Raw genomic sequence first — 11116 nt, forward strand, 5'->3', positions numbered from 1 at the left:
ACTGACCTGCTCCTCACTATTTGCTCAGCCTGCTTTTTTATATATTTTATTTATTTACTTATTTATCTACTTATTTATTATGTATACAGTCTTCTGTCTGTGTGCCAGCAGAAGTCACCAGATCTCATTCAAGGTGGTTGTGAGCCACCATGTGGCTGCTGGGAATTGGACTCAGGGCCTCTGGAAGAACAGTCAGTGCTCTTAAGCGCTGAGCCATCTCTCCAGTCCATCAGCCTGCTTTCTTATAGAACCTAGGACCACAAGCCTAGGGGTGGCTCCACCCACAATGGATTGGGTCTTCTCCCAACTGTCTCTAATTTTAAAAAATGTTTGTTTGCCTTTAATCCCAGCACTTGGGAGGCAGGGACAGGCAAATCTCCGAGTTTGAGGCCAGCCTGATATACATAGTGAGTTCCAGGACAATCAGGCCTACACAAGGAAACCCTGTCTTGAACCCCCCCCAAAAAAAATAAAAAGAGAAAGAAAGAAAATGTCCTAAAGGCTTGCCTACAACTCTGTCTTATAAAGACATTTTTCTAAGTTGAGCTTATGTCAGATGACTCTCTAGTTTGTGACTTAAAAACTAGTGAGGACAGCACATGTGTGTGAACCTGCATATACTTTCATGTATGGCCCTGTCTAGGAGACACCAGTCTGAATTGGGCAACACAGACATGAACCTTCATGTAAGAAATACATACAAACAGGGGGGCTGGAGAGATGGCTCAGCAGGTAAGAGCACTGACTTCTTCCAGAGGTCTTGAGTTCAATACCTGGCAACCACATGGTGGCTCACAACCACCTTGAATCAGATCTGGTGCCCTCTGCTGGTATGCAGAAGACTATATATACAATAAAAAATATTAAAAAAAAAAAAGAAGAAAGAAAGAAAAATATACCAACAGTAGTTGTCATTCCTCTTTTTTTTTGTTTTGTTTTGTTTTGTTTTTTGAGACAGGGTTTCTCTGTGGCTTTGGAGACTGTCTGCAACTAGCTAGCTCTTATAGACCAGGCTGGTCTCAAACTCACAGAGATTCACCTGCCTCTGTCTCCTGAGTGCTGGGATATTAAAGGTGTGCACCACCAACGCCCGGTGTGCTTAATATTCTTAAGCCTCATCAGCCCCATCCCATACAGTGAGTTCCCATTCTACAGAATGGGAAATAAAGGCACGGAGGGAAAAGGATCTGCCCAAGGCCATATAGCAATCAAGAACCTTCCTAAGTTCTCACATGAGGACACCACTTTCCCTAGCTGGCTGGTCCATCACCTGGCAACAGCACATACTTTTAATTCCAGCACTTGGGAGGCAGAAGGAGACAGATCTCTGAGTTCAAGGCCAGCCTGGTCTACAGAGCAAGCTCCAGGACAGCCAGGGCTACACAGAGAAACTATTTCTTGGGGGGGGGGGGGAAGCTTATGCCTTTGGCTTTCCAGCACTCAGGAGGCAGATGCAGGCAGATCTATGGGTTCCAGGACAGCCAGAGCTACACAGAGAAACTCTGGAAAGAGAGAGGGAGAGAGAGAGAGCACTTTTGCTGGGCCTGGGGAGATGGACCAGTGGTTAAGAGCATTTGCTGCTCTTTTTTTTTTTTTTTTTTTTTTTGGTTTTTCAAGACAGGGTTTCTCTGTATTGTTTTGGAGCCTGTCCTGGAACTCACTCTGTAGACCAGGCTGGCCTCGAACTCACAGAGATCCGCCTGCCTCTGCCTCCCAAGTGCTGGGATTAAAGGCATGTGCCACCTCTTGCAGTGGTCCTTTGTTTGTTTGACAACACCCATATGGTGACTTGCAACCATCTGAAACTCTGTAACTCCAGTATCATCCAGGAGATCTGATGGCCTCTTCTGATGACACCAGACTCTCATTAGATGCAGAAATACATGCAGGAAAAACATACATCTAAAATCTTTAAACAAAAAACCCTTTTATTAGACTAGAAGTGTGACTTAATAATAAAACACTTGTTTAACAAGTATAAGGCTGTAAACGAACTTCTCATTGAGATCACCAGCTTACAAATAATGACACAGAAACGTATTATTATGAATGTTTGGCCTTAGCTTGAGCTTATTCCTACCTAGTTTTTGTAAGTTAACCCATGCTTTTAAATCTACATTTACCTCATCTCTCCATACTGCTCATTGCCCATGCTGCTTCCTCCATGTCCAACTAGCAACTCAACCTCTCTTCTTCCCAGAGTTCTCTCTGCCCTAAAGCCCCACCTGTACCTCCTGGCTAGCTGTTAGCCATTCAACACTTTATTACACCAGTCACAGAGTACAGAATATTCCTCAACACAAGGTCCTGTTGGCTTTGTTTTTGTTGTTGTTTGTCTGTCATTTTTGTATTAGTTCTTTAAGAATGTCACACAATATTTTTTATCATACTCAACCCCTACCCTAATCCTAGACCCACCCCACCTTCCCTACTGGCCCAACTTTGACAACTTTGGATCTTTTTTTTTTAATCCATCTAAGCCAATGTATGTTGCTTATATATTCTTATGTGTGTGACCTTCTGAAACGTGAGCCACCAACTCAGGACCACACCGTTAAAGAAAACTGACTCTCGCACTCCCAGCAGGAGTCAGTTGCCCATACCTTCTCATCTAGGTGGGGGGCTCGATGCTGCCTCCCCTCTCTACACCGAGATTTTGTCTGGGTGGCGGTTTCGCTGGCCTGGTGTATGCTGTCACAGTCTCTGCAGGTCCTTATGTGCAGCTGCCGTGCTGTCGTCACCCATGGCCTCTGGCTCCTCAGTCTTCCACCACTTCTTCCACAATAATCCCTGAGCCTTGGGAGGAGGGTTGTGAAGAAGACGTCCCATTTAGGGCTCAGAACTCTGCAGTCTCTTATTCTCTCTACCTTGACCAGTTGTGTTAACTTCCATCTGTTGTGAATAGAAACGTCTCAGATAAGGATTGAGAGATTCACTAACCTCTGGGTATAAAAATAAGTCATTAGGAGTCAATTTAACACTGTTTAATCAATTAACTAATTTGGTATTTAATTAAACAATTAAATATTATTTAATACTGAATACTTTTTAGCAGGGTAATAGTAGTAGGTTGTCCCTAGGGTCTATGACCTAGCTAGCCACAGGTTCTTGGCCCGATAGTGGTGCTAGGTATGGAGTTCACCTCCTAGGTCAATATTTAAAGCCAATCAGAAAGTGATCGGTCACTCCCATGGTTTGTGCCACCATTGTATCACTGGACGTATTCATAGCTGGACAAGACTGACAGTTACCTTTTTCCTCTGGTCGCATAGATAGCACCTTCCAGACTGTGAACCCTGCCAGTAGGGGTGAAGCTTCCCGGTCAGCACCGGCTTGATGTCTCCACGTTCTATGACTCAAGTATGTGCTGTTTTCAGCAAGAGGGTCTTATAGCACTGGCCATAGTCTGTAATGTAATCTATGGGATTTCATTGGCCTACAACCCATTCCTGGCACTAGGCTTTTTACTGTTAGCCTATAGTGTCTATAGGGGCATTGTTGTCCTGTTATAGGGTAACTCCATTTTAATTCTGTGTGTGTCTGGGAAGCCTCTGTGGTAGTTTCTATAGGGAAGTCAGGGTAGAGGAGATAATACTATAGAGAGGGACTAATAACACTAAAGACCATTTTTGTTTGGTTTGGTATTTCAAGACAAGGTTTCTCTGTGTAGCCCTGGCTATCCTGGAACTCACTCTGTAGACCAGGCTGGTCTGGAACTCACAGTGATCCACCTGCCTCTGTCTCCCGAATGTTGGGATTAAAGGCGTATACTACCACTGCCTGGTCTCTCTCTCTCTCTCTCTCTCTCTCTCTCTCTCTCTCTCTCTCTCTCTCTCTCTTTCTCTCTCTTTCTCTCTCTCTCTCCTCTCTCTCTCTCTCTTAGATGGGGTCTCACTGCCCAGCCCTGGCTGGCCTGGAATGTGCTTCATAGACCAGGCTGGCCTCCATTCACAGAGATCTGCTACCTCTGCCTCCTGAGTGCTGGATGGAAGGTGTCGACCACTGCACCTGGCCAGCTTTGTACTTGAGATCTCACCTGGCTTTCCATGTGGATTTGTACCAGGCAGCACTTTATGCTGTGAAACAGAATGGCTGTTCAGGCTTCGAGTGGTGGTACAGCCCCTGATTCCAGCGCTTGGGAGACAGAGACAGGGTTTGAGGCCATCCTGGTATACAGAGCAAATTTCAAGTCAGCCAGGGAGACACAGGGAGATCCAGTCTCACATACATACACACACACACAAAAAAAAAAAAATACACGGAGAGGGAGGTAAGTGAAAGAGCCTGAATTCATGAATGGGGATGATCCAAACAAGGAAAGTAGAACCAGCAAAAAATGGATTAGTCATTCTGAAGTTATTTTCCTCGATGGACGGGGAGGCCGAGGTGGGAAGATAGTGGCAAGCCTAGGTTACAAAGGGAGGCCTTGTTTAAAAACAAATATCCAAGTTACTTTCCATCATAAAGGTCGCAGGCACCGAGTGGGGACTCCCCAGGACACCTGGCTGAACTGGCTTGCTGAGCAGTTGGCTTGCATCCCTCCAGTTTCTTGGACAGTCAGATACGCATCTTGATTTGGGCCTTTGCCATCGGAGACCATTTTGGTCTAGTGCCAGAGCTCAGGCTGAACCAGTGGCTGCTATGCTCTTTCCTCCACATTGTACATGCCTACACACTTGTTTTTCTGGTCCACTTAGGAGTATGTGCGTTTGTGAGAATGTGGTGGACTGTTTGGTGGGGAGAGGGAGCCAGCCACCAGATGAGAATGGGCTTATAAAGCTTTTTAAGCCTGTTGGTATCGTGCGTTTGTGTGTTTGTGCGTGCGTGTGTGCGTGCATGTGTGTGTGTGTGTGTGTGCCAGGTCTGGATTTGGGGTCCTTCTTTCTCTCTGCCTAGGTCACTTTTCAGTTTTGGTTTTCTGTGTCCCCTCACCCACCCCATCTCCCAAGTAGCCTTCCTCTTTTCTGCCCCCAAGGAAACCCTGCAAAAGTGGCAGAAACTGGATTAGAGGAACAGGACATGCCATTCTGATTGTGTCGGTCTCTCCTTACCGATTCTCATCATCTGTAAAGTGGGGATAGGTGGTCACTGGACACGTTAGTCTAGTGTCATTTTCTCTTCCTTGCCTCTTTCCCCATCATCACACAGCCCTTCCCACTGTGACCAAACTGACCACATCCAGTTCCCAAGTGCAAACCCTGCCTCTTTCAATTTGCTCATCACTAGTCGGTAATTACTCTGGAGTTACCTGGGGCATATTTGAGGAGCAGTCTGGAAGTGCCCTGCCGGGAAGTATCCCAGTGGGGCTACAGCTTGCTGGGATAGGTGGTTGGTAGGCCAGTGCCAGCCGTGGGAAATTGCAACTGAGAAAGTATGGATGGGAGACGTGTGTTTCTCCCTTTAAAAATTCTTATTCCCGTCTGTGTCCTGTTAAGCTTCACAGGATGGAAATGTCCTAGAAATAAGGAACTAAGTAATCCCATTACCTGGAATTTTAAAAGGCTCTCTCAGGGTTCGTGGGGACCCCCTTCCAAGCCACTGTGTGGTCTGGCCAGGGCCAGCCAAGTCCCCAAGCCTACCCACCTCCAGTCCCGAGCTTTCCCAGGATTCACATGGTAATGAAAGCATCCATCTTCCCACACATACACACTCAGGACCCTCTAGGCCACACAATGGCCCCAGAACAGTGGCCCCACCACCTGTTGGATTTTCCCAGGGAAAGGAGGGAGCTGACCAAGAGGAGGAACCCAGCCCCCATCTCCTATAGACCCTGATCTTGGGAATCAGCCAGTCAGAGCCTGCTGTCCTTGGCTCAGCTAGCAGCCATCCTCCTCCACACTGTATTTCCTCCTCAGCAAATGGAGGTGATGCTGTGCGCGTTAGCAACTTAGTGTGGCAGACCAGGCTACCGTTGTCAAGGCGGCGGCAAGCTAGCAGAGGTATGCTGCAGGACAAACGGAGAATGGTCCAGGACTAAGCACCAGGCTGGAACTGTGCCTCCCCCATAGAGATCTTTTTAAAATTTTACTAATCTGATCCATTTTTTTTCTGAGAGAGTTCTTCCCCAGCTTGCAGGAAGCCCTGGGTCCCAGTCCCAAGAACAACTCCAGGCTTGGTGGTTTCTTGGGGACTTAGCTGAACTAAACTGGACAGGAGGAAGTCTCAAGTTTGTCACTGTCTCCTACTTTCCCATCACAGCCTTACTAGTGGCACAATTGGGATCCCACTTACAAAGATATATGTCCACCAAGCAGCAAAGCCAGAATATAAAGGCAGTTTTGCTATTCCAGTTTGAAATTGGAAGCACATTAGGTAATTATCATCATTATTAATATTAATTAATGAATTAGGTCATGACCTTGGTCATGTGAAAACCTCAAGAAAGCTAAGAAGGGAAAGAGACCAAATGTTACCTACCATTGTCTCCCCAGAACCTGGCCAGAGCATGACAGTAGGTGCTTAAAACTGAAGATCAAAGCCAAGTCTGATGGACCTGCCCACAACTCCTGCTGGCACTGAGATTACAGAAGTATGCCAAGTTTATGTGGTGCTAGGAATAGAGCACAGGGCTTCCTGCGTGTTAGGCACACATAACTGAGCTTCACTGCCTGTCTAGAAAAAAACAAACAAACAAGAAAAAAATACTGAAAAATAAATGATACCTTTAATCTCAGCATTCAGGAGGCAGAGACAGGAGAATCTCGGTGAGTTCAGACCAGCCCTGGTCTACAGAGTGAGTTCCAGGACAGGCTCCAAACCAGAGTTAAAGAGAAGCCCTGTCTTAAAAAAAAGAGTGAATGGGCCAGGCCGTGGTGGCGCACACCTTTAATCCCAGCACTCGGGAGGCAGAGGCAGGCGGATCTCTGTGAGTTCGAGGCCGGGCTGGACCGATAGCCTCCGAAACAATACAGAGAAACCCAAAAAAAAAAAAAAAAAAAAAAAAAAAAGAGTGAATGGATGGCATGACCAGAGATGGCCACATATCTTCACTCTACAGATGTCATACCATAGATAATGAAGGCCTCCTGGAATCAAGGTGCTCAGCTCTGGATGCTTCCAAACTTCATTTGTCAGGTCTCTAAGTGATGTTGGAAACATTATTCCTACTAGGTTTATAGCCTCCAGCACCTCAAATGCTCGTCAACTAAATGAGTCCTCAAACATACAATTCCACCTCAACATAAAGGTAGGACACTGGGGTGAGCTGGGACTTTTGCCAACGACAGTTAGAAACAGAATCTGAAAGTCCATTCCGATGGACTCTTGGAAGTCATTGGTTCCCCCAGGTCTCCATTCCTCATGTATAATAAATAGTATCTTCACACTTCCGAAATCCATCTCCTCCTGCCCACACATGAGAGCTAGTTATCTGAGCATTCAGGATAGTGAACTAAGTAAGACTTTCATTCCATTTAAAGCAAAAGTGTTTCTAAGTTCCACTGTGAATGTGTCATCATTTTAGTCAGCACAGTACAAGCAGTGCAGCACCACAGACTACCAAAGGATGCAGACACATGGACAACACAACAGAAGGTTCACGTCAAGTCTGAGTTGCACATATGATCCCCATCCTAGTCCCTACTAAAACGGTTTACCAAGCCGGGTGTGGTGGCGCACGCCTTTAATCCCAGCACTCGGGAGGCAAAGGCAGGGAGATCTCTGAGTTCAAAGCCAGTCTAATCTACAGATCGAGTTCCAGGACAACTAGGTCTATGAAGAGAAACTGTCTTGAAAAGAAAAAGAAAAAACGAAAAGAATTGCCAGTGTCTCCATGCTTTTTTGTTTCTGACATGGGGTCTTTTTTTTAATGTGCACTGGTGTTTTGCTTGTATGTATCCATGTAAGGGTGTCAGATTCCTGAAACTGGAGTTACAAACAGTTATGAGCCACCATGTGGGTACTGAGAATTGAACCCAGGTCCTCTGGAAGAGCAATCAGTGCTCCCAACCTCTGACCCATCTCCCCAGCCCCTTGACATAGGGTCTTAGACTAACTTTAAACCTCTCTGTAGGAAAAGACTCTTCAAACTTCTGCTTCAGTTGCCTCTGCTTCTCAAATGCTGGGATTACAAATGTATACCATCACGCCCAGCTGTGCCCTTAAAAAATATGTTCAAAAAAAATTATGTTCTAATGAGCATGGTGGCACACACCTTCAATACCAGCACTCCAGAAGCAGAGACAGGCAGATAGATCTCTGTGAGTTTGAGGTCAGCCTTCCCTGAAAACCTATGTTCTATGACTGGAAAGGTAAGCTCACTGGTAAAGTACTCACCGAGCATGCACAAAGCCCTGGGTTCAGTCCCCAACACTAACATCTGTCATCTCAGTACTCAAAAGATGGGAGATAGAAGGATCCAACAAGGATGGCCATTCTGAGCTACACAGCAAATTCACGGCCAGCTGAAGCTACATAAGACCTTGTCACACACAGAAAAGGGCCAGAGATGTGACTCAATGGTTCAGAGCATTTGTTGCTCTTACAGAGGACCCATCACCCACATGGCAGCTCACAACAGCCTGTCACTCCTGTGTGTGTGTGTGTGTGTGTGTGTGTGTGTGTGTGTGTGTGTGTGTGTGCATGCGCCCAAGTGTGTGTGTTGTGGAAAAGGGTCAGAGGACCAGGCTGACCTCAAACTCAGAGATTCACCTACTTCTGCCTCTTGAATGTTACGGTTTTTTAAAGCACTTGGGAGGCAGAGGCAGGCAGATCTCTGTGAGTTCCAGGCCAGCCTGGTCTACAGAGTGAGTTCCAGGACAGTCTCCAAAACAATACAGAGAAACCCTGTCTCGAAAAACCAAAAAAAAAAAAAAAAAAAAAAAAGAACCCTGTCTCAAAAAAGACAGAGTCTTATTGGTGTAGCCCAGGCAGGCCTAGAACATACTATATAGCTTTGGTAAGCCCAATTTTCCTTCCAAGGGCTGAAATTACAGGCCCACATTCCTCATTCTGTCAAGTGACTGCTACACCATGATTTGAGACATGCCTTGGTAATGGCTGTGTGACTTTTTCCAGCTGGCTGCCCTTCTCAGACATACATTATTTCCCACGTTTGAGGACATCCTTAGGACAAATTCCTGAAAGGAAAGTGCTGTCTCATGAGGTCACAGAGGCCCGAGGAATTCATAGTTTATTCAGCCATTCTTCCAGGGGCTGTTTACTAAGACTGTCTTTTGGTTGCTCTTTAAACAGGCTGATGCAAACACTGTGGGAAGTCTCCTTGACCCCTTGGCTGCCTGTCAGCACTGTGGACTTACTCTCCCAAAGAAACAAAACAAATTAACCTGACTTTTGTAAAAAAATGGATTTTGAAGTATTTTTATTCCTGTGTGGTGTGTATGTGTGTGTGTTGTGTGTGTGCGAGTTTGGAGGTCAGAAGACAATTTGGGGGAGTCAGTTCACACCCTCCATCATGTGAGTCTCTGAGACCGAAAGAACTGAGTTGATTTATCGGGCTCGGTGGCAGGTATCTTTACCAGCTGAGCCACCCCAGGCCTTTTAAAACTGACCTGAGACAGAGGCTCATGCAATCCAGCCTGGCCCCAAACTCACTAAGTAGCTAAGGATGACCTTAAATTTCTGATCTTCCTCTCTCTACCTACCCAGTGCAGACAGACAGACAGAAGGAACTGGAGAGATGGCTTAGCAGTTAAGAGTAATTGTTGCTTTTACAGAGGACCTAAGTTTGGTTCTCAGTACCCATATGGTGGCTTACAACCATTAGTAACTCCAGTTCTAGGGGATCCGATGTTCTCTTCTGGCCTTTTTTGGGCACCAGGTAACATACACAATACAGTTACGTGTGTGCAGGAAAAACGTCATACACATAAATAAAAATAAATTAATTTTAAAAAGATAGATTATCTTTTGTATATCACACAATGGTGTATACCTATCATCCTGGGACAGGAGGCTGCGGTGACAAGGCAGGGGTATCCTGAGTTTCAGGCTAGCCTGAGCTACATAGTAAAATAATCTCAAACTTAGTAGTAGTAGTAGTAGTAGTAGTAATATCTCTTCTCATATGAGATAATGTTATCCATTTGTATTGTCTCCTTGTCCCCACCTCCAAAATAAAAACTGCCCAGGACAAAGACTGGAGTTGTTTCTGTCCCCTGTAATATCTCAGCACTGGCCAGAACCTAGGCCATAGGGTCCTCCAGATACTTTGCTTCGTTGATTTGGGGGTCTCATATAGCCCAGGACACAAACGATTCTTAGCTGAGAACAGACTTTTAACCTCTGATGCTCCTGCCAAGTGCTGAGATTATGGGTTTGTCTCCACGCCATGCTGGGCTCCCCTAGGGATTCTAGAGTTAGGTTTGTAAAGTCCCAGCAGAGAAGAAGCTAAAGAAGGTATGACGTAGAGGACCCGCAGGCTTTGTGATTCTAGATTGTAGCAGCAGTCCCTACACACTACCGCCTGTGCCTGTGGTCCAGTCGCTGCTGTTGAAGACCCCCTCCAGGTTCATGGAGCCTCACCGGAGGCGATTCTTGGATCAGCTTCTGCACAAGTGGCTGTGAGAGTTCAGTATGAGGTTTTGAGCCCCGCTGTGGCCAGGATGGTGTGACTGCACCCACAGATTCCTGTGCCTCCCTACATCTGGGAGGGACGGTGGTGCAGGGTGTGGGTGCGGTAGACCCAGGTTGAGACACAGGATCACATCAGTCCTGAGACCCAAACCTGGGTCGCTGGCTTCCCAGGCCCTCCTCAGTGGCCGCGAGGGAAGGATGCAGGAAACTCGCCTGTCGGTTTTTCCCAGGCCCCTCGCCCCACTCTCGCGAACATCTGGTCACAAACATCTGCCCTTCGCCTTTGTCGCCCAGCCAGGGCCAGCCTCGCACCCATCTGCCGCCGCCCCCGGCGCCCGCCCCATCTGTGCCCTGCCTCGCCCCGGCCACCGGTCGGTTCCCACGGTCCAGAGTGCACAGTGCGGGCTCCCATCTGCCGGGGCGGGTGCCTTAGCGGGGAATGCTTTCAGGCGCACACCCGAAACAAAGCCGGGTGCGAGCCTCCTCAAGGCCCGGTACTACTCAGTCCCAAGTCACTGCAGGAGCAGCTGGGGCCAAGATGCATGTCCAGCTCTGCTCAGTTCTGAACACTACAGGCCTGGGC

The sequence above is a fragment of the Mesocricetus auratus genome, unplaced genomic scaffold (genome assembly GCF_017639785.1).
Source record: "Mesocricetus auratus isolate SY011 unplaced genomic scaffold, BCM_Maur_2.0 Super-Scaffold_100004, whole genome shotgun sequence".
Classification (NCBI taxonomy): domain Eukaryota; kingdom Metazoa; phylum Chordata; class Mammalia; order Rodentia; family Cricetidae; genus Mesocricetus; species Mesocricetus auratus.